The sequence below is a fragment of the Empidonax traillii genome, unplaced genomic scaffold, assembly GCF_003031625.1.
Source record: "Empidonax traillii isolate 1590-97213 ecotype Southwest subspecies unplaced genomic scaffold, ASM303162v1 scaffold149:size904812, whole genome shotgun sequence".
NCBI classification, from domain to species: domain Eukaryota; kingdom Metazoa; phylum Chordata; class Aves; order Passeriformes; family Tyrannidae; genus Empidonax; species Empidonax traillii.
In genome coordinates, this window is record NW_020955342.1 from 210,451 (window position 1) to 234,609 (window position 24,159).

General features: G+C 37.1%; 1 long non-coding RNA gene across 1 annotated transcript; it reads right to left on the reverse strand.

Annotated features, from left to right (window-relative positions):
* Positions 1-12,186: 12,186 nt before the first annotated feature.
* On the reverse strand, positions 12,187-23,431 carry LOC114057834. The gene is made up of 4 exons (XR_003571316.1): positions 23,091-23,431; positions 21,962-22,008; positions 13,512-13,562; positions 12,187-12,268 (listed from the first exon to the last, which is right to left on the reverse strand). It is a non-coding gene; the product is annotated as an uncharacterized LOC114057834 (long non-coding RNA).
* Positions 23,432-24,159: the final 728 nt, after the last annotated feature.

A 24,159-nucleotide genomic window follows, 5' to 3' on the forward strand; every position in this document is an offset into this window, starting at 1 on the left:
AAGCGTTTAGAACTGTATGATTTACATGGTTAAATGGTATGTTAGTATGATGGGTCCATTTTAACATCCGTAATCTAGCTTTTTGCAGTAGTTATTCCTGTAATTTTTACGGCAGTGTTTTGAAGATTGAATTAATGTTTGAGAGTATTTTGCTCTATTGGAGGAAGCTGTTTGCCTGACCGGTGAAAGATTGTAGTGAAACTTGCTAATAATCTTGCGAGAAGACTTTTTTAATATTGATCTTGTGGTTTGGGTCAATAGTGCTTTCCTTGTGGAGAATGTGTTTTTTTCTGTGTACTTTACTTCAGGAGTGCAAAGGACTTTTGGGTATGTTGAGTAGGAGAAGGGACTAATTTGCTCTACAGCCATTGAGATGGGTCTTTCTACAGACACGCACTATATTTGATAAGTATTTAATCTCTTTTTCCAGTTAACAGTTTAACTGTTAAAACTGGTCAAATAATGCAATACACTGAATAATGTTATTTAATAGTTTCATTAGGTAGTTGTATGTATGCAGTAATTTTTCTCAAGGCATTTTAGGACTCAGAATATTGTGAGTTCAGCCCTAGTAATACTTTCAGTTTAGTTTCTTATCATTGTAGTGTAATTTCTTAGTTTTCCTAGGAGTGTCTTGGGACCATTGGTAAATTAACTTACATTTGGGGACAGACTTTTTAACAGGGTCTGTGGCAATAGCACATGGAGCAGTGCTTTTAATCTAAAAGGGGGTGTGTTCAAACTAGATATAAAGAAGGGTTGTGAAACATTGGCACGGGTTGTCCAATGGTGGTGGATGCCCTGTCCGTGGAAACATTCAAGGTCATTTTGGTGAGGGCTCTGAGCAACCTGATCTCTCATTGAACATGTCCCTGCTTATTGAAGGATAGTTGGACTAGATGACCTCTAAAGGTCCCGTCCAACCCAAACTATTCTATGATTTCAGTTATTTTTCTATATACTGTTAAGTACCACAGAAGGATTTACTGGTATAATTTCTTTTTCCCTCCCTGATATTCAAGTTGGATAAAGAAAAACCTTGTGCCAAAGAAAGAATCCAGACCTGAGTTTTTCCATATGCTTGAGGAAGAGGATTTGTTTTGGCAAAGAAAAGAAACTGACGTTTTTCATCTCACGATACAATAGAAATTCAGTTGTCCCGAACAAAACAGTCCTAAAGTAATAATTACTACATTATGCCAACCTCACAGTCACCAGGAATTGATTTGAGTGTTCCAGATGTGGACTGGTAATGACTTTGGGATCTAGTTAGACTGCTGTTTGCTTAAATGTAGTTTTCTCTGGCGTGTTGTGTCAATTTGGTTTGGATTTAACTCACAGTGTATGAGCACATGGCTTATTTCTTGTTTTTCTGATTTCTGTCTTTACCTTTTGAAACTATTTTTCCTTAACATAGAGTAGAAGTGTTTTAAGGTACAAATTTTGAAACTGCTTTGATTCAGGCAAGTGAACGAACAAACATACTTGATTTAACTTTCTGAATCAGGGTATGATCCTCTTGTTGCACTCTATTCAAGCATAATTTGCCAACTTAGTCATTATATTGACAGTAAAGACTCATAGAGGCTCCTCCCAGGCCCCCCCAAGATGAACTCTGAAATGAGTTTAATGAGTTTAATTTGTTTAAGGCTTGATAAATATATATATGTTGTTTTCAAAGAGCAACATATCTGTACAAGAAACCATTGTCTAGAACATACTTAGGAATATTGGTGAAATAACATTCAGGGCATATATTTAGAAAATTGCGCTCGGGCTGAGAACATATGCTATTAGTGTGTGTCTTCTAAAAATATTTTCACATGCAAATTACACACTTGTTGGCTGCTTGCTTCTAACCAGATTGTTGCTGCATGATGGTCCCTGAGAAACTGAATATGGAGTAGGAGGTACCAGCTGAAAACTTTTGCTCTCAAGCTTTTGTTTCTTGGGTTTTACACTTGCTTGATTTTCCTTCCTCTTTTTCCAAAATCTAACGTAAGAACATTAAAATTTAAACTTGCAAAGTGCCATTTTTGAAAGGTAAGAGTAATAAAGTAACTGATTATACGTATATCTCTTTTTCCCTGTTTAATGCTTAAATATGTTACTGATGTTCTGTTGTCAAATATGGATCACAAGAAGTTTAGTCATCATCATCTCACTTTGATAATTTCTGTGTGTATAAAGTCAAGGTGACTGTGATTGTAAGCTTTCTTGTATTTCACAACTATTTTTAAGACAATGACCTACTAATGTTACTGATTTTAATCTGTACACGTAAAATCTTTTGGCTATTGCATTGCAGTATTTTAACGAAAGGGAGAGACATCTTTTTTGAGACAGAGGTTATAAAATCAGTAGCTAAAATAAGAGGCCAGGTTTCTTTTTTGTCAACTGCTATGCTATCTGTTTAAACTCTTTTCTTTTTTCTGAATTAAAAACTTCTTATGTTTTTACACCTTTTTTTCCCTGTACTTTTGAAAATAAGGGCTACACTTTTTCCTCACTATGGTATCTGTAGCCTTGCCAGAGCCTTGCCTTCAAAATACTTTTTCTTAATTTTCATTCTATTATTTCAGTTATTTTACCTCCCTTTCCTACAACCTGTAGGCTTCTGACCCCATTCCGGTAGGGAACAATAGCCAAGACTTAACTTAGTAGCTCTTGTGTTTTCATAAATGAATTATTTTCAGGAATATTTCTAGTGGGAAAATATCAACGATGAAATGTTGATGGAAGAAATTGAATGGGACTCAGCATGAGGTAATATAACAACAGTCAAACAAAAATCATGTGGAAATTTGGAGTTGCATTGGTTAAAAGGCATACAAAGTAAAAAGGATTAGAGCAAGACAAGTGTTTTGAAATTAAGTGAACAAATAGATACCATTTGCCCAGATATCATATGTTGGTTTCTGGTTTCCTATGTTTATTGGTGTTGCTCTTTTAAGGCTCTTTCACTCTCCTTTTTGTTTGGCCTTTATGCTGGTTTTCCCTTCTCCTGCATGAAAGTGTGAGATTTCTATGGTGGTTTTTAGATTTAACTGGCTTACATCGGAATTCAAAGATGTGTTATCAGTAAGGTGATTTATTTGTTTTGAGAATCTTGGTTTTCGGTGATAGCAGCTGAAGGCAGTGTTTTACAGGGTTTAGCACATTTTATACCATCCCAATTTTCCTATCTCTATTTTGTGTGTATTTATAAAAGGGAAATTAATGCCAAATTATAGCTATGCAAATAAACAATATTTGGTATAACACGTGAGGCTTTAAAATGAATCTTAATTGTTTCATTCTGTTTTCAAAGTAACTTTGAAGGCTATTTTGTTTTCTTGAAAATAAGTGGTAATCAAACATAGTAATTAGAGTTGAACCCTTGTGACTCTTGGAAAAAAAAATTCTAAATATCTTGCCTGCAAAACCTAGTTCCTGTGTTTGCAGAACAAAGAAGATTAAATGAGACACTCGCTGTCCAAGAAATTAGACAATTCTTGTTACGCTCCGTAACGTGCTTCAAGACATTTTTCATGTATTACAGTACAAAAGGAAGGGGTCTCTTCAAGCAAACTGATTCTAAGTTGGCAAGGTGTCCATCCACCCTGAGAAAGAAGAAAGAGCAATGATACATTTTATGAAGTTTTAAAATGACAGATCATCCAGTTTTACCTAGTTAAGCTTATAGTGTTACCTACCAATTAGAGACTTTCCCCTCTGGTACTTGCAGCACTTGAGCTAAATTTTATCTCTGTTGTCTTGCGGTTCTTTTCTTATTTAGTCTTGCACGTTTTTGCTTTCCGTGGTCGCATTTGGGGAAACATCTGTCCTGTGTAAGGATGCCAATACTGTTAATAGCCACTAATACTATGCATTACCAGAGTTCCAGTTTATGGCATCTCTTTCTAATAAGTGCTGTGTAAAGGCAAAGAAATGCTAATGCTTGTTTTGAAGAGTTAAAAAATACCTGTCCTATCTCCTCTTTCTTGAATTGCTGATACATTGCATACTTACCGAATCTTTCACAGAATTGCATGAGTCTAAATAGTTTGTTAGACTTGGTGGAACTAATTCTTTGTGAACTTAAAACCCTTGCAAAATCTTTCCTGTTTCTGAATTATCCTTTGATGGGGTTTTTTAATGTCTGAAAAATGTAGTATCAGGCTTGGTGTTAATATATTTGTGAATGTATTTGCTAATGTATTTGTGAAACAGCTAGTAAATCCAGTGATATGAATAAATTTCTTAGATAGGGATACTGAAAGAAAATAATTTATATTTACAAAGTAGAACATAGATGGTTTTATATTTTTATATTATATATTATTTTTATATGATAGGTTTTGTTTTGTGGTGCTGAAACACCACATCATGACTGAGTTTTGTTACGCTAATTGCTGTGAGAATACATGTGGTTCTTCACCCTCAAAAAGCAAGTATTTTGGGCCTGGAGACCACTATCCTTCTCTAAATAAATGATTTTTTAAAATCCTCAAACTATTTTTAGAGCATTTTGCTGTAATTCTTGGATACTGTGTTGGTGAGGGATGTGGGTAGTGAATGGGGGGGATTATGGTGGTAACAAAAAAACTATTACATTTTTCCCTAGAACCTAACATATCAATAGTTCAACCTCTAGCTGAAATCAGATATTACTAACTTCTTGTTTTTGATGGAAATTTATCACCCCTCTCATTCTCAGGTGTTGCAAGTTATTGGCCTGTTAAATGCATCTAATTGTCCTCTTCCCTGTCAATCTCTCAACCTTCCTTTATACTTTAAAATTAGAGATAATACATTTCAAAGCTGTCATAATGTTCAGTAATTGTTCTACATAAAGCATTTTTTCTGCTTCTGCCTTGAAAACAGAAGGGAATGGCTGTAATTGTCCTTTTCGGTCTGATAGTGCTTTTTCCTTATATCAGAATTGTTATTAACTAGCCACACTGGCAATTTTCATATAACCTGTGGTGTGCTAATGCAGAACTCTTAGGCTGATGTCATTTTCTGTAAACAATACAATATAATTGACACTAACAATGCTTTCTCTCTCTTTTTTTTTTTTTTTCCTTTTTTGCTTGTTTTCTAATGAACGTCGTCAGGAAAGTAGTTTCACACTTTGGCCAAAACTCAAAACCAATCACCTGCTTTTTATATGGTAGCAGCACCTAGCAAGGTGTGGACACATCTGTCTTGGTTGGATGTCATGAGAGCACCTCCTTGCAATTTGTTTACTCTTCCCTCAGACAAGGTGCCAGCGCAGTGACTTATTACTTGGTAGTCAGGTATTGAACCTCCTACCTCAACTAGAATGCTGAATACTGTACTCCTATAAAAAGTTGCAAACGTGGAAATGCAATTAGTTTTGCCGAAACCAACTATTCTCTAGGAAAATTTTATTGTCTAAAATACAAAAGCAGTATAGTTTGGTGTTAAAAGGGAGAACTTAAAGCTGAATAATCCATTCTACTAAATATTTATTTTATACTTGTGTCAAGAACCTTTAATATTTTGTCTGATTAACAAAGATACCTAAAGTAGAAATTTGCTGTTGAAGATGCCCTGTCAGTTTGGGGATCCATCTGATCTCTCATTTATGGGTTTAGAATTGCTTGCTTGATTCCTATCTCTTGCTGCTTCCTACATGCATCTTTCAGCCGTGTCCCTTTCTTTCATGGCCCTGTGGTTGATGTGGGTGCACCATCACCTGACCTAATTTCTGCCACTTATATGCTGGTGGGAAAGTTTGTTGAGAGGTCTAAGTTTAACTCTTAGTGTATAGTTAAGGGAAAATTGTTGAAGTATCCTGTACTTTAAGAGCTGGTATATCAGGTCAAATAGGGACAGGCCTATGCAACCTAGCATTCATCAGTGATAGTTAATGAATGCTTGGGGCAGGCATGTAAATAATGTCTAGAACTGCAGAATTGAAAAGGTTTTCAGTGTATTTAAAAAATCCCATGGCCTAGTATTTTAAAATGCCTTTCTGATTGGCCTAAGACCAGACTTATCAAAGCTGCTAAAATAAATTTCTTTTTTTCTGTATAACCTCACACTGTTCATTTCTTGTTGCTGTTGTTACTACTTTAATAGTATTTATATGGTTTACAATAAAGTGTTCACAGTATTAATATTTGCAGTCACAGTAGCAGGTAATAAATGTTTAAATAAAAGAGTGTTTTAGAAAATAAGGGGTTTTTTTCTCTGTTTAAATTGTGGGGCAGAGTTCATCTATTGCCACACAGCATAGATAAAATATTACTGTATTTCTTTCTTCAGCAGAGAGGACATTACCGAGCTAATATAAGGCAAATTTGTTTTGTAATTTAGCTTGTGTGATTGGCTAATCGTGGTTTTCTAAAACTTTTCAACTTTTTTTTTTTTTTTTTACCTGTGGATTGTTTGTGATTTTTTTTTTAAATTAGTAATGCTGTACCATATTAAATCACTTCTTCATGCATGAAACAAAGGTAGAAACTTAAACAGAGATGCAAAATGGAGGTCCTTATCAGAGCGAAACTGGAGGAACAAAACAAAATGGCAGGACTAAAGTAGATGTTCCCAAACTTAGTCTGCTGAAGTTTGGTCACTGACGTTGATCACTACAGGAATGTTAGTGCCAGCAATGTTGATTTCTCTGGTTTTATAGGTATGTCTCAGAGCAGGACCTCCATGCTACATTCATGAACCTGTGAAACACGCCTGAAACCAGGACCTGGCTCTCTGCTTCTGCCTCACTTAGTAATTTGTTACCGCCTACTTCACTCCATCCTTTTCTCATCTGTGTTTTGATACCCCTGTACATCTATCTTTTGATCTACCCTTGTACTGCAGGGTCCCTGTTGAAAATTGCTCTCACAACAGTACCTGCTTAGAAGACATTTGAAATGAAATGGAAGCATGGTGCTGGTGTTACAGGTGTAGCTAGGAAGTACTGTAATGTTCCACGCTTAAGCTAGTAACTGGTCCCACAAACCCTTCTGCAGATAAGTATTGCTATCAAAGGCAGCTGAGTGCATTTGATTAAGGATGACATGCGATTAGTGGTCTGCAAGGTTAGGAGTACAACTTGGATCATTAATGAGTGTTCACATATTAATGCTGCTTTGAGCAGGAGGTTGAACTAGATGATCTCTGGGGTCTATTCCAACTGGAATGATTTTTTGATTATCACACTTGTATTATGCAAATAGGTATTTCACTTGTAAAAAAAAAATTACCTGAATAAGCTAAGCTCTAGCAAATCATTGCCATTATTTTACTTATGGCATCATGTTGTAGCATGGAGTTGCAAATTTCACCCAAGTTTAAGATTTAAAACAGTAAGAAAATACACCCATGCCTTTTTGTGTATTGCTTCAAATTCCTTGTATACAGGTTTATGTCAGTTTGAATTCCTTGTACAGCTATTCCTTCCTAGCTACAGTTGACTTGGTTCCAGTACTGGAACTAGTCCAGAGTAGAGTGCCTGAAAATAATGCTTTTTGTGCAGTTGAACTATATGAAGGGGCTTGAGCTTATTTTGCCTAATTCAGGTACCAGTTCTGTTAAGACTACAGTAACAAAGCCATCAGTGCAGGTTAGCAGCCTAAGAAAGGCTTAAGGCCTTTCCAAACTTTCCAAAGCAAGGACTCTGAATGCAAAAGAGCATTCCTATATAAAAAAAAAAAAAAATTCCAAACCCACCACCACCCCAAAAAGTACCCAACAAAACCCACCACTGTTAGAATATACTATGTAGATTCTGAGTATACATAGATGTTGAGATACAGCTGGTTGGGTTTAATAAATAATAAATGTTAATTGGATATTAAGATGGACAGTATTTTTATCTAAGAGGTTGTATTTTGATTAACAATAGTATGATCCTTCTTATGTGCAGGGAATTCATATGAATTTCCTTCCTCTTTTTGGATAGCATTTGTTTCCAATTGATACCTCTTTAACTATTCTTATTTAGTGTTGTTAATTATTTACTTATAAGTGAGAAGTTGTTGATAAGAGAGGCAATCTCAAAATTACTGCCTGTATATAAGCAAGTAAAGGACCAATCACATTCACATGCATGTGATCAGAAATGTTTTTATGTAACATTTTAACCCTTCCAAATATGTAAATTAATCTCAGTAACGGGATATAGTTGTCATGTCTTATTGGTAGCAGTGTGGATAGAGTTGTCATGTCTTACTGATAGCAGTGTATTTCAGGGAAACGTTTGGTTGTATGCTTTTATTGAAAATTACAAGGAGGATGGTAACATTGCAAGTATTATTTGAAGGACATGACATGTCTCTTGGACTTTCAGGGAGTATAAAAAACAATTAAATGGAGTCAGAGGTTCTAGGAAGGAGTTATTTCTTTATGCTACTCTTCACCACAGAGATGTCATATACATTTTATTCTTTTCAAATAATATTGATGGGAAGTTACCTGATTATGGGATTAGAGAATCAAAAGACTGAATGCTAGAATAAATTGCTAAAGACTTCTAAGTCATAAGGACATGATATTGTTCATTCATTTACTCATTCTAAAGGATGAAGTGGCTGATCTGCTAAGCAGAATGCATCTCGTTAGGATGAGATGCTGTGCCAGGGGACTGGAAGCTATCAAGTGTTGTACAACCTGTACTTTTAAACTGAGCACAAGGAGCAGAGCTGGAATTTGCAGCTTATTTTAATGCCACTTAAGTAGATTTGAATTCTACATGGATAGTCAAGTAGTTCTTGTGAGCACAAGACCCAACAGCCACTCACTTCCTATGTAGTTGTATCTTAGAGGGAATGAAAAATACCAGCTGCAGCTGGGGTAGTTGTAAGGTGTGTCTCTTACCTATATGCTTGTTCCCTAGGAGCATGGGCATATGCTCCAGTCTGTACTTCAGTTTGGTCAGTGTCTGTGTTGGTCTTCTCTGTCCACCTTCCCAGTACTTGGAATTCTGAATTCTTAATAAAATGTAAATGACTTTTCAACTTTTGTCTTTGACAAACTTTGAAATCAGGCAGTGGATTCAAAAGTTAGAAGAGATCCGGCCTAACCTAAGCAGACATGTTAAGCAGCAGAAATCTCTTCTGTGATTAGCAATCTAAACAATGATCTAAGTTGCTTCTGTTGTTAGTGGAAAAGACAGAGATGCACCCATGTATCCATACACTCACACACTGTGTGTAGTTCATCCCACCTTAAACTGGCAAGGCTATGTCCTATGGCAGGAAACTGTAACCCAAGCATATTTGGTGTGGCCCTACAAGCACTCATTTTTGGTGCCAGTGTGGGGATGATGAACTGTGATGCGGAGATAGAACTGAAAAGTAGCAAAGCTGTGATTTACTTCGTAATTTACACTTAGGTGACAACAGTAGTTTCTTAAGTGCTGGCATTTGTAGCTGCAATTAGCTGTGTGGTCCTGTTTGATCACTTTCCCTCCAATTGTATTAGCACAGTCGTTTGTGCTGTCATACAGTGACTTGAGTCAGAATATTGATCCTGAGGAGTCTATGGCAAGCAGCAATTTTTAACCCAAGTCAGTTCCTCAATACAGTGTAGTAGGTGGCTCCACCAGCAGATACATCTGCACAAACGTGGTCGTGGCACAAGGACGAGAATAAGCCCCATGAGGGTCATCTCTGTTTGAACTGGCATTTTACCAGAATAGATGCTCATCAAATTATGCCTGTAAAATCTGTCTTAGATGTGGTTCATCTTGTCCTCAAATAAGTGTCCAAAGTAAAACGCTGCATACATTCTGTAAAACGGGAGAAAGCTGTGAGGAACTTGAGGGCAGCCTTCTAAAATTGGCTATATTAGCATAATAGTGGTAGATGTCATTCAGTATTTGTAATTTTAAAATAATTCAAACTGGAAGGAATAACTTGAACTACTTGTAAGATAATTCTATATTGCAAGTAAACATTCTGCAAAAATACATGTATCGTTTTAGATAGCCTTATGAAAACTTCGTTGCAGAGAAAAGGTATATATAGTATAAGAGACAGCCCTAAAATTTATTGAAATGGTGCTCTGAAGTAGCATTAAATGGAAGTTCTTTATCTGGGCATTTCTCCTCAAATGAATTGTCCATCTGGTTTCCTTAGTTCCTTTATACTTCACTGATCTCTGCATATGCATACCCTTCCTGTGGTTTTAAATGCTATTGATAAGCAACAAGTTCTTGAAAACTAACTAAGGTATTTTCAGTAAGGTTACAGAAAATAAAGCTGCTGTATTTCTTGCTTTCAGTTCAGTTCCTTCAAATTATCTGTAAATTTTCAATAATGGCAATACATTCATTCTGCCATTTGGAGGAGCCTGTGCCACAGGATAATGATCTGAAGAAAGCTCACTTATTTGCAAGGAAGAGTCTTCATTTGGGAATTAGCACCCATGCAGCAAAGAGGTGCTTTCTCAAGTTCAGGTAAGTTTTCTTAAATTATCCTTATTTGGGTTCGGTATGCTTGCATTTCATTCAAATTAGCATATACGCAGGGTCCTGTCAGACACTTCGTGTTGGTCATTTGACACATGAAGTATCTTGAAATGAAAAGGCACATGCAGGAGCACACATACTTATGAGATGCATGGAGGGAAATTGTTGTCTGGAAAATAATTTTAGCACACTTACTATCTCTGGAGTAGCTGTTTATGGAGAATATGATGATCTTAATGACACAATTCCCTTTTGCTGAAAGCTTTTCCAGAATTTTCTTATGTGTTTATTGTATGAATTCGGTATTTTGCTAAGCCAGGAGTTGTTCGATCTAAATGTTAGTTATTAGGTTTCAAATCATTCAGAGGAAGTAATAAGGAAGTCACAGACAGGTTTTCACAACTTGGAAATTGTTCTATTTTAAAAAATCAGCTTTTGAATTTTCTGCCATTAATTTTTTTTTTTTTTCTAAAGTAGATCCTTAAATCCTGGCATTGTAACACTGGATCAGAATTTAATTTTAGACAAATGGTTACGGTACACTGTATCTTTTTTTCCAAGACAACCAGTTATTTTTATAACATTAATGACTTCACAGCAGAAATTGGTTTATAGTCATGTCCTGCATGGGAACTCTAGGCAATGTACATTCAAGAAGAAGTATTACAAGTAGATTTAATAAAATACTTGTGAATATTTAAACAGGTACTTGCATTTCTTTTTTTGTGTGTTCTTTCCCACAAAAAAAATGAGGATTCTCTCACTGAGAGAGCTCACCATGGGTTTGGTGTTTTAACTAGCAGCCAAACAAGTGATAATCTGGAAAAAAAACCAGACAACCAAATGCTTCATTTCAGAATGGCGGTGTACAGTTTGTCACCCTTTTCAGTGGTGCACAAATCTAGAATCTTTTAATGATACCTGTCAACCTTGTTGCTAAATTACTGGATCACTTGCACCTTTGTAGACACATATATGATCTCAGAAGCCTTAACAATACCATTTGTCTTGCTAAAAATCCTACTGAATTAAAAGTACTTGATTTTTCAAATTAAAATGCTATGATATCTTTGGGGTCTAGAAACTGAGGCTCCTGTTTCTGTATGTTTTGGTGCACATACTTAACTTCTTATCAGTGCCTTCCTGATGCTGAGAACTTCAGTAACATGGAAAGAACATCACTTCTTTAGTGTAAGCCTTTAGTTTAGTCCCCTTATACTTTAAGAAAGCAGGAAGATATGCTTTATAAATGTAGTGGATAACTAAAAATCAGAAACTAGTTAAGAAAAGCTTTTGAACTGTTAATGTACTCTGAACAAGAACAGCAGTAGTGAAGAGGAGGCTTTTGCTTCAGTGAACTTCTAAAAGTTGAAATGCATTTCAATAAAATCACAAACCACAGAATTCATTCTGGAGATAATGCTTAAATTTTCCGGTCTTATTTTACAGTATGAATGTTATGGATAGTGTCCACCAGGTACAATTTTAAAATGCTTTTTTATAAATGCTACAGAGTTATAAAAACTGAGGGCTTTGGCTTTAATATAGTTGAAGAACAATATTGTATTTTGAAGCTTTTTAGGCTTTCCTTTTGGTGAGAAGGTGTTCTAGCTGTACATGAAGTCAAACTTTTATTGAATACCATTCCACAGAACCCAAAGTAGGACAAGAGCAAAACAGAAACTAAGTTAAGTGTTATTCTTAATAATGCTTACGATGTCTGTAATGCAGATATTGAGAGCAGCAAGGATATTTTTTTTTTTACTCTTTTAGCAGAGCTGTTATTGTTTCACCTCTGGTACATGGGCAAAACTGGGTTTTCTTCATAGATCAGTATTCTTGTACCTGAAGAGTAAGAAGGTAAAGTATTTGAGATTATATTATTTCAGCAAGCTGTTAACAGTAATTTCAGGTATTTGTAGTGCATGCAAATACACAAAAATACTTGATTTATCATGCATCAAGAAGTCTTAAATGTTTTATATCAATTTCTGGTTTTTGGTTGTTTTTTTTCCTTTTTTATCTGATGGGTGGAATCTCTGAAAGTATTCAGCTCTGCTTTCTAGATGTGTTTTCTGTGAAATCAATGAGCTGACCTGAGTGGGAATAAAGGTTGGTTTATCTTTAGTGAGACAAAGTTAAGTTGTCAATAACTGATGTTGAAATCCCATCCTTGAAATGCCAGGTCTTTGACATTCAGTGGGATGAGAATCTCAGAACAGACTACTGGGGACTCCCATGCTACAGTTCAGGTAAATAACTTCTTTGGGGGAGGAAATTAAAGGTTTCTTCTTTTCAAAATTATGATAATTAAGTAGCAAAGGGTGCAACTTAAACTATAAATACTTTCCATTTAACATTTAAAATAGATATGCCTATATTTGTGAGAGGATTTGTTAGTTGCAGTTTGAGCATGATATAGTTATTTAACATTTCAGCAGTACTGTTCCCCAAGAGTACTTCTATACTGACACAGAACATGAATGTCTAGTGCTAATTCCAACCACATTTTTATTTTGTTTCCAACATGTAGCTATGACTGTGTAGCTAGTTTAACTACTGCAGTTTCCATTTTGTAAAGACAGAGATGTCTTTTGGTAATGCATGCATAATTTAGAAATAACAGCTTTTATATTGGAGAGCATTAGGGGCTCTGTTCAGATCATGGGATTAACTTGGTTTGTTTCCTGCTCCAGCTGGTCCCCACTCTCTCCAGGGACAGGGACTGGGTAGCTCATTGGTTTGTGTTGTAACAGCTCAGTATAGTTTGTAACCTAGAGCTTTAAAGTCACCCGGAACTTGCAGGTACTGCTACCTCAGTAACAGAGGCAGGAAATGTTTAGAGGAACAATGGCAACAGGAACTGTTATGGCCATCTCCAGTAACTTGTCCTAGTTAATCACCCAGGGTCCTCCTTCACTCTCTGTTTTTTGGGGGTGACTAGAAGGAAAAAGTAGAAATTTGTTCTGTAATTGTTAGAGAAAGAGCAATAAATTTTCCTGGTTAAAAATCAAAAAGTTATTCTTCTATGTGATAGTGTGTCAAAGAGAAAACATTAAAGATTTGGGGACTTGTTTTTAAGACTTACCCAATTTCAACTATAGACTACTTCCTTACCTTCTTCAAAATCAGAAAGATACTATAAAAGATCAGTATTTTGAGATCAAGATCAAGAATAAAAATGGAGAATATTTTAAGATAAAAGATTACAACAAATCAAAGAAATACATGTATTACCTTTTTAGACATTTAACTTCAATGAGCCATTAACATCAATGAGATACATTTTGGATTTCCTATGCTCAGTTCTATAGGCAATACAGAATGTGAGAGAAACAGGTCCATCTGAAGCAGATCATCTGGTTTAAGAAAGTAAGCAACTATTCCTGGCAAGCAGTTGGTTAAACAAAACTATTAAAATACATGTGGTTTTATAGTAGCTTTCTAATTAAGTGGAGGAAGTATCGCATGCTTGTAATAAGTTCCATGTTCGTGATGATGAAAAATACAGATTTTTTTTTTTTTCCCCCCCGCCATAGAAATCAGTAATCCTTGTTGTTCTTGCCATGGGAGATACTAAAGGATTTGGGTCAAATTTATTCACCTCTTGAATTTGTAAAGTTATAGAAAATCTGAGCAACAGTAACGTAAGAGTTTTTTATTATTAAAATTGTCACATAGCAGACAGCACATTCAATCTTAGAGAAGTGATGTACTTTAAGAGACAGTTCCTATCAATGTAGGCAAGTGTACATCATTAGCACTTTAAAATAGAAGTATCTGAGCAATATATAAGCTCAGAGTTCTCTCTGTGGCTAACACATGAATGGATTAGTTTTATGGAATATCTTAGTTCCATTCCTCCTTGGAACACAGTTAGCTTCCTGCCCCGTCAGAAAGACGTATCTTAACTTGTTCTTGGGACTTGGGTTCCAAGAATGCCTGAGGGAGGACTCATTGGCTGTGCAAGCTGATGTATAGGTTACCTTAGGGTTTAACAACAAATGCAGGACTGTTGGCAGCACCCAACATGCTATGCTGGTTTTGGTTCCCAGCATCATGACATTCTTTTGAGAGCAGGCCCTTATCATGGTCATCAATATCCAGCTTAAATACTCTCCTCTTGGATCATACCATTTTAGTGTGGTCAAATTGAGCTGGTTGGTTACGTTTGTGAAGGAGGAGACTCTTTTGCCTTATCTGCAGTACAGCTATGGGAGTTCCAGGGTCTTCCAAGAGAGGATATCTCATTCCTGACATGCTCACCAAGAAGAGGTGATGAAACCTGTGTAGTGCCTAGAAGATTAGCTTCATTATCATACTGTGGAATGGGTTATTATGTTTATTATGGAATACCATCATACAGGATACAAATACTGCACTTGCTACTAAATAGGGAGTCCAATCAGTACATCAGAGAGGGAGAGTCAGTGACTTGAATTCCAGTTTCTACAGCACTGTGAATACAGCAGTCATTTAGAGACCTGGCTTTGGGACTCCAGATGCTTCAAAAGGACAGTGGATCATTTTTAGCCACTCTTAAATTAAGGGGCTAAGTTTTTCACCTTGCAGATGGGTGAAGTGCCCTCTGCTTTGGTTGAGTTAAGGACTGCAGTTAGAGACTTAGCTTTTTGCTCGTATCTACCTGTTGTTTTCACAACTACTTCCGGAACTGATTTACTCTCCAGCTCATTAGTGAAGAAGATGATGATTCTTTAAGCAATGTCTGTTTTGACACAGCCTTCTGCTTCCAAACTCCGTGTGAGGATGTTTACTTTAGAGTCTTACCTGTTTCTGCGACTGTTTTTTTCTCTATTCCATTTTTAGAGACGTTGTCTTTCAGTGCAACTTGCTGTGGACTAGCTTCCTACTATATCATTTAGTCCTGGAGACACCAGTCGTATATGTTCCACCCTCCAGCCTTGTTTATCTGACTATGCTTCACACAATAAAGGGTAATGAATAAATACTTATACCTCTTGGGGCACAACATAGGGCCAGAGGCAAGTGCTATGTGGAGTATATTTCCTAATCATGTTTAATTCAGCAGAATACATATCCAAGATTAATTTCACCTTAGTAACAACAAAAGGAGGACCTCTGAAGATATGGAAAAAAGATCTTGGCTGAGGGATTTGGGGGATAAAAAGCTTTGGAATCTCCAGGAAAAAGAACGATTTTCCTCAGTTTTCCCCCGATGGGATTTTTTAAATTTCTATTCTGTTCTGTTCTATTCTATTCTATCCCACTGTTAGAAAATTCTTAATGTGTCAAAAAGAGCAGTGAAGTTGATTTATAAGTAATAACTTAGAGTATTGCATCCTTCACAATGATTTCTGTATGTAAAAATTATTTTAGATTAATTTGTTACAGAATTTCATACCATTGAGAAATTCCAATTTCTGTATATAAGGGACTACATTTATTGGCAGGTCTTTAAAGTGCTCTGTTAATTATTTGCAATGAGATAATTTTTCTAAAGAGAGATATCATGTTTACTTAACAAGATTTTCTATATAAGTATGTCCTTCCTATTAATTTATGACAGGATGCTACTATTATAAGGATTGTATTGTTGATTTTTATTTTCCTTTTTTTTTGGTTCTTACTGAGGTTGACCAACTAGCAAACAAAAAAACACGAACTCTAAGTAACCTCAGTTTGCAACACAGATCCATCTGTGAGACCAAGTTTAAGCTATAAAAAAAAATTGCTTATTTTTAATAACTAGTATACCTACCTGTACATTCTATGTGCCAGCTAGGTTATGGTCAATACAGTTCACTTTTGATAAGGAAATTACAGTTACAGTTGCAGTTAAAGATTCTTGAGAGCAGGGGTCTTATTTTCAGGGGAGATGGAGTTAGGGAGACAAAACCAATGCACATATGCATTTATCTTGAGTCTGGTTTGGAAGCTATTGTAGAACAAGTCATAAGTAAGGAGGAAAATGCATTCTTGTTCTATCAGGTGATTCTGGTGTCTCAACTCAGTTGTCTGGAAGTTACCATTCATAGTTTTCCCAAGAACACACTTGTTAAAACAATTTTTTTTTTCATTTCTTTTTCTCATTTAAGGAATAGTTGAAGTTAGTTCCTTCAGAAGCAAAAAAGATGGCTTATTTTTAATAGCACTGCCTGAATTTGCAGGTGCTGTTTCAAACAACCAAACAAAGTATAGATATTGGTGGAAGTAATATAGTCCAACTGAAATAAAGGGATTTTGCTGGATAACTAATTGCCTGTTATTGTCATTGGCAAGTCAGAGGTAATTTCCAAAGCCATAGTCTGGCAGAGGAGGAGTATTTGCTTTTACGTAGATTTTTCAAGCCAAAACACACACTTTCCTTTTACCAGTGTTTTTATGAAGATTCAAAATTACCACAGCATTGTTGCTGAAAAAACCCAGTTCATTTACGAAAAAGAAAATTATTATGAAAAGAGTGGTGACATCTGAGTGGCACACAGAAAACTCTTGTCAGCTGAACTCCTGACAGAATCTGGCAGAAATTCAAAGTCTGGTTTGTCTCTAGTAATTCCATTAACATTTCAAAGGTTGGTGATGTTCTGGGAATTACAGAAGGGATTATTTTTTAAGTTAAGAATTAGTACTCCAAAGCTTTGCCTGCGCTAGGAATATTGTTACTATCTTGCAAGAGGTAAATGGACTATATCTGAGACACTAAGTTCTCTATCAGACATTTTACTACTTTATCTGTACTGGCATAATTAAAGTATCAGCCACCTTTCCCCATAGTGTGAATAGAGCTGTATCAGTCTAAAACTGTATATACTGGTAGCTTATTTCCACATAGAAGGAAACAACCTAGGAGGGCTGGCCCAATTCCAGAAATTGTTTTAAATTATGTTGCAGTTGCTATGCCTGTATAAACTATTTGTATTGGAGACCTTATACCAGATGAAAGTGACTTCGTTCTAGTTTATTTGCCCTTATCCATACAGCCCCATAAAAATTTACACCACTTCAGTTTCGTAGATTTGATTTGTCTTTGTGGGCAGACCTGCTCTTTACACTGACTTATCTCCATTTATGCCAGAAGATATAAATGGTGAATGTTTTGACAATGAAAATGCTGCATCTTTCTTTCTGATATAAGCCTAATCTGTTCAGTTAATACTAAAACAAGTACAGTTTACTGTGAAGATTAGAATATTTTCATCTGGCTGCTTGCACCAGAGTCTGTGGAGCAGCTATCCCCAACCCAAATCCTAAAAGCTCTGTGTTAATCAGTATGGAACACAATGTCTTACGCACTCTTATCAACTTTCAACTGTTTTACAGATCAGTGTCTTGCCTCACTTTTGTGCTGCATAAATGAATCTTGTCCAGTATGTGTTACCTAAGAAAGAATCAGGAAGGTTGAAGTCAGAATATCAGAACTCAGATCACATGCAAATAAGGCTGATCTGCATGTCCTAGTTCTATAAAGATATTGTTGAGCAGATTCAGATGATCTCTTTTTTAAAGCTATAGATGAGGGAAAGATCTTTGATCCCATGTTGAAAGTTGAGGAGGGGATTGTGATGGGGAAAAGACTGAAAATCAGTATAACCCTCTGCTCTAAGCCTGGGAGCAGTAAAGAAAGGACCTTGTCAGAGACTAACTCGCAGGAACAGAAAGAGCCAAAAGCCCAGGGACCTTTGAACATTCAGAGAACGTTCACTAGCTTTAATGAGCTGCTCTCTGTCCTATGCTTATTGACTGTTTCTTCCACCCTCTTACCGTCCATTCTACTTCTTTACTTCCGCTTCATGCCTGCTTACTACATACGCTTCCCCTCATCCAGTCTGCCCACCTTACCCTGTATCTCCTGGTTTGTTTGCAAGCAAAAGCCACCGACAAAGCAGAACTACTGTTACATTTACTATGGTGCTGCTGTTTGTGCTCTGTGTGAACTTTTCCCCTTGTTTGGACCATTGTTTTTAATAGGCTCAGGGAGCTTTTGCTGTTCTGTTATATACACTGTCCAGCATAATGAAACTTTGATTTTCATTAATTCTTGGAGGACCTTAACAATGATTAGGAATAATGTTCCTTTATTCTGCTCTTTTATTAAAAAATCATTTATAGGCAAATGACCACCCTTAATGAGATGAGGTATATGAGATTTCATGGGGTAAAAGGAATTTTACTCTTGCAGTTTTTCTGTAGGTGAACTGGTGATTTAAAAGTATAATGTTACAACTCTGGTTATATTAGTGTCCAGCACAAAATGATGAACATTTCAGAATTAATTTTATATTGACTATGTTTGCATTGCATTTGCAGTGGTTTGCAAATTGCTGTTTGGTTTTCCATGTCTTACAGCTATATAATTTGCTTTCTAGAAACCATTTTGGTAGGTGTGGGTTGCTTGTCAGAAATTCATTCCGAAGCTAGAGTGTGAAGCAAGCGGGGTACTAATGATGAATATGAATGGATATCTTAAGGATAACAATGGATATGGCATCTTCAAAAGCAATGGCATTCTGGTAAGAATTTGCATGTAATTTATTAAACAGTACTTGATAATTCTCAGTAAAATGTGTTTGTGTATCTCTCTGAAGATTTGTCTGATGAATTTTTCTTTTAAAATGTGTAAAGTAGGAGGATTTCTCTATATTGTGCAGCATTTTAAATTCTAAAGCAGCGTACAAAAACTTTACTTAGCAGTGACTTCTTGCATATAAAAACAGTGAAAGTATCTTTTTAGAAAAGTAAGTTATTTTAGAGAGGCAGTTAGTGGCCATTTATGGCTCACTGTTTGTGAGCCTGTTTCTCTGAATATTTAGAACTGAATATTTTTGAACTGTTATTTTAAAAAAACCCAGCTTTTTCTTTAACTCAGAGTATGTTATAACTAACCCCTGGTGGCATATGTCACCACTACACATGTAACTGTTCTAACAGGCATTGCATCCAACTTTGCAGGAGATAAGAAACATGTAATTATTGACAAACTAATCAAAGCCGGAAACTTTTAATCCTCATATAGGTTAAAACACATATAATGGCAGCGTGCTACATTACTATACTGGTACTACTTTGTTGGAAGTTTCACAGTATTTAAGTAATGTACATAATTAGAAAATGCAAATAGAAATACCAGTGAAAGTGCTATTGTAACTGTACTGTAGTAGAAGTGATTCCTTGTAATTTAGTATTTGAAACAACTTAGGCCAAGAGTTCTTTAAGGAAAAATTCTTGTTTTCACCAGAGCCAAGTATATTCATACCTGTGTATATTATTGACTTGTTGAAATCTACAAAGAATTTGTGCCTCTTTTTCTTCCTACTCTTTGAATCCCACTGGTGATTGATATTGCAGTGGAACTGATCTGGTAGCAGCTGGCAGTTCTTAAAGCTTCTTTGTAAGGGTATTTCGAGGTGCTGGATATGTATATGCTATGTAGTAATGAGCAGCACAGGCACTGAGTGCTCTTCTGATGAACTAGTTTCATAGCTGATACAGCTGTTCCAGCAAAGTGCTACTGCCAGTGACATTGGGGTTTTGGCACACCTCAAGAACTCTTAATTTTCTCATGCCATGCAGAAAGCTGTGGTGGCTCAGGAGCTGATTCACAAGCAGATTAGGCATTAATCGGATAGAGTGTGTTGGTCAGAGGGGTGGTGGTTAATGTCTGAGACTGGTAACAGCATTCAGTCCAGTGCGTGCCTGTCAGAGGCCTTAGCGCTGTTGAGAGGCAAGGTTAAGGAGCTCAGATGCATCCTTATGCCAACACAGATACTTCCAATGGGCACCAGATGAGAGCAGGAAAACAGTAGTGTATCCTCGGGGCTGGGACGGGGGGCAGAGTACCAGCTAAGCTGACAGAGGGAGCTGCACTGTGCTCAGTTGCACAGTATGGACATGAATCATAACAGGCACCTAAGGCAGCGTTAATTAAAACAGAGTATCCTCAATAAGATACTGGGAGAGGAAGTACAGGGAGTGCCTGGTGGATGAGTTCCTAAGAGGTCTGTGCCGGACTCCAAAGGTCTGATATAAGTACGTAAGTTAGATCTGAAAAGATTAATGTAAGCATTCTCCTTATTTGAAATAAGGTGGCTATGGAAGGTGACTAATAGTGACTTCTATTAAATATCCCTTTATGTAACTCTCAGCTTTTAATTTTTACTTTCTAGCTGGGAGGGAGATAAAATCTGGCACTCAAAGTGCTGTTTACTTATTCCAGTGCCAAAATGCAAAACACAAATCAGCAACTGTAATTTTAGGGTATACTAGGTTCCTTCAGCTGCACTGTACAAATATGCATGTTAGGTATATGAATATAATTTTAGATACCTGTTTCTGTGTATTTATAAGTGGGTTTTTAAACTGCTGTAATTCTGTAGGCTAATTTAGTAACTTGGGATGAGGAAGTTAGGCTGCTTACAACTTTTTTTTTTTTTTTTTTTGCCAGGCTAATCTTTTCACTCAGGTTCATTGCACATCAAGTGTTTGGTAGTTATTTTATCTTTCTACATTTTAAACCAACCATCTAGGGGGGAAAAGGGAATTATATCTTCTTAATTTTAAATCCCTTCAAATTCTGAAGGATGATATCAATGAAGAAAAACCTCGTTTGCAACTTCCATGTCATAGAGGTATCTTACCTTAGTTGCACTATTTATAAAAGTCAAGTCTGGAGTGTCTTTTTCTGTTGATCTTCTCTGAGATGACTGTACTGCCTGGTATTCTTTCAAGTAAAACCAGTTAAGTGATTGACTTGTAAGCGAGTTGACTGCAATTTAATGCTTAATTCCTCTTTTGCTGAATCATTTCTGTGATATTGACTTAATTTGTGACACTTTAGTAGGTGCAAGCCTGAGGGGAAAACGTTATAGTTCTTTCACAATTCATTAGTTTGTGGATATTTGTTATGTTATTTCCACACTGAATGACTCCTATGTTAAATGAACATGCCAGCCTCAAGGCATGCCCTCACTATTGCAGCCCACAGCGAAACTCGATGCCATCACACATAAAAGTGTGGAAGATGCTCTCATGCCCATTTGGATCCTTGAGAAGCTTTGTGCACTTTGGACACGCGGGGTAGCAATTACTCAGTATACATTCTTTCAAAAAAGCTGCGCTTTACAATGTCTGATTGCTCTTTTTCACACAACTTGCTGAGTTTTTAAGCTACATCTGTCATGTGAGCAAAAGGTGGAACTGAAAAATAGTGAATTTTATTTTTTTTTAATAAAGTGGCACAGTTTCAGTGTATTCATTTCTGGACTATTTGATGAGAGACTATAGAAGTAGCTGATTTGCATTGCCACCTGTGTATTTTTAAAGTATTTAGACAGATTCAGAAATTGTTCTATTTGGGAAGTCGATAGAACAGATCTAATGCTCTCTACAGTGTGAAACGCTAAGTAGTTTGAACCATTAGATTGAACCATTTGGCCCCTGGTTATCTTAGCTCTCCTTGAATTTTGGCTTTCTTACCCACTTAATTTTTTGTTGTCCTATAAGGATGTGAAAGACAAACCAGACTTACCTATTGATAACATCAGATAAATTATCACTTACATTACAGAAGCTTAGCACCAGAATGTTGCAAGAAGGTTCTTTTGTATCTGTAATAGGGAGAGAGACGAGAGGAAAAGTTTTGAAAAGTAGGTGAAGTAAAATTTTGCTGATATTGTTTTGAATCCTTAGGACTTTTGGGGGTTTTTCATCTGCCATATAATATTCATTCTAAGCTTGACTTGATTCATGTATTGAAAATGTGTGCATGGCTCCAGAATTTTTGTTCTCTAGGTGACAGAGCTATGTTATTGATAAGACATTGCTGTGACAGGATAGATACAACACATCACAAGTCAGGTATTCTGTCTTTTAAATAACGGTCTTGTTCTACCATACATGGTATGTAGCAGAGGAGTTTATGCCAAAGTGAACAGATACATTCATGGGAAGACCACTCTTTAACATGAATTTTTCACTTAACACTTCTCATGGCTGTACATTGGGTGCAACTTTTTCTGTTTATGTCGCTGTTCATTTTCAGGAGGAGGTTGTGACTGTTCACCTAACTACTTTCACTGATGTGGAGCTTGTCTATCCCATCCCTTGTCAGGTTTAGGCTTTAAGACCATAGGCACATTAATAAAAACTATATGCAACTATTAACAGAACTGATCACAATTTCCACAGTAACCATTTCAAATCCTGTTTCTAATTCTAGCACTCCAGATCAAGTCATCTAGGGTCACTTAAATGTCTCACTAAAATGGTATAAAACATATGAAGATGTAACAATACTATTGTTTAATCTTTAAGTGATGTTGAAGTATAGGCAAGGAGAGGAAGGAGGCAGCAAAGTGAAGACACATCAGAAATTACTGCTCTGGCCAGGCTGATGTGTTTGAGAGGATGGAGTGTAGGTGCATGGGTGGTATCCCTGCTGCCTCCTGTATAGCTGTATTTGCTTGTAATAAACCTAAGTAGCAAGAGCAAGGCAGAAAGCAGACATGCTGGTACATTCCACATGCACAGGTGTAAAAACTGCCTCACCAGACTGTACTTCTTGCAGTCTTCTCTGTTCTGAATCTTTGGCTTGTCAAGAGCCTTTCTTGGTTTGCTGGAGGGATCCTGGAATCTCGCTTGTGTCTGCTACAGCATGTACAGTTTTAGTCCTGCGCTCTCACTTTCCCACCTGTTTCAGAGCGTTTTTTTTTTTTCTGTTCCTGTACTGTGTGATGAAGATGAGCAGCTTCAAGGCAAAGTTCAGGCACTGAGTTTTGAGGAGCAAATCAGGATTTCTTACAAGCACAGAGGTGGTGCATCGATGTCAGGGGCTGCCGGTACCTCTTCCTTTTCCTGTCTAGTCCTTCGCTGCTTTTCTCCTGGGGTGCTGTTTTCACCCGTGGCTGTGCTCAGCTCTGCCAGTCTCCGAGCACACGGAGGCTTTGCGTTCGAGCACATTCGGGGGGTTTCTCCGCGAGATCACTGATCGAGCCAGCGCGGTCAGAGACTCCGCCTGGGGGATGCTCAGGGCGTCGCTTGGGGGGCTCCTGCCCAGGCTCGGCGGCATTAGGACCCGGCGGCTTCTTCCTCCCTCCCTGCCTTTTCCCTCCCTGCCGGCGGCCTCGGGGAGCAGCAGCCGCCTGCAGCCGGCCGGGCCCGGGCCGGGGCCGCGGCCGAGGGACCTTTGCCCGCCGGCCCAGCCGGTGCCCGGGGCGGGCGCCGCGCCCGCTCCGCACCGCCATCGTGTCAGTTTTCCTTCGTGCCTATGTGGCATAAACTTAAATCTTCCTTCAGTGGTTACACGGTGGATTGTGGCAAAGCGTTCGTGTTCAAAAACGTGCTTTGGATAATGTTGAAGTGCATCCCATTTAATGCCTACGTGATATTAACACTGCAAGGCAGGTGTTCTGCCTTCCCTCCCAACTACTGCGTGTCCTGCTGAACTCTTCACCGTATAATATTTAAAACAAGATGTTAAAAATAAGAGTTCTGACCGCTGAATTGAAGTGGAGCAGGAGCTGATATATTATCTGACACTTGGCTTCTATAGTGCCTGTCACAAAGTAGTGGCTCTCTTAAACTGTACATTAATCATCAACAAGTTCAGAAATGTCTGTTTCAGCCCAGGAACCTTTATTACCAAATAAATAGCTTTGATACTGTTGGAATGAGCAAAGAAGTGCCCTTAACAAGAAATTCCTTCACACCTAAATGAAGTTAGTTTACCCCTTCTCCCCCATGAATTTAGTTTGTTGCTA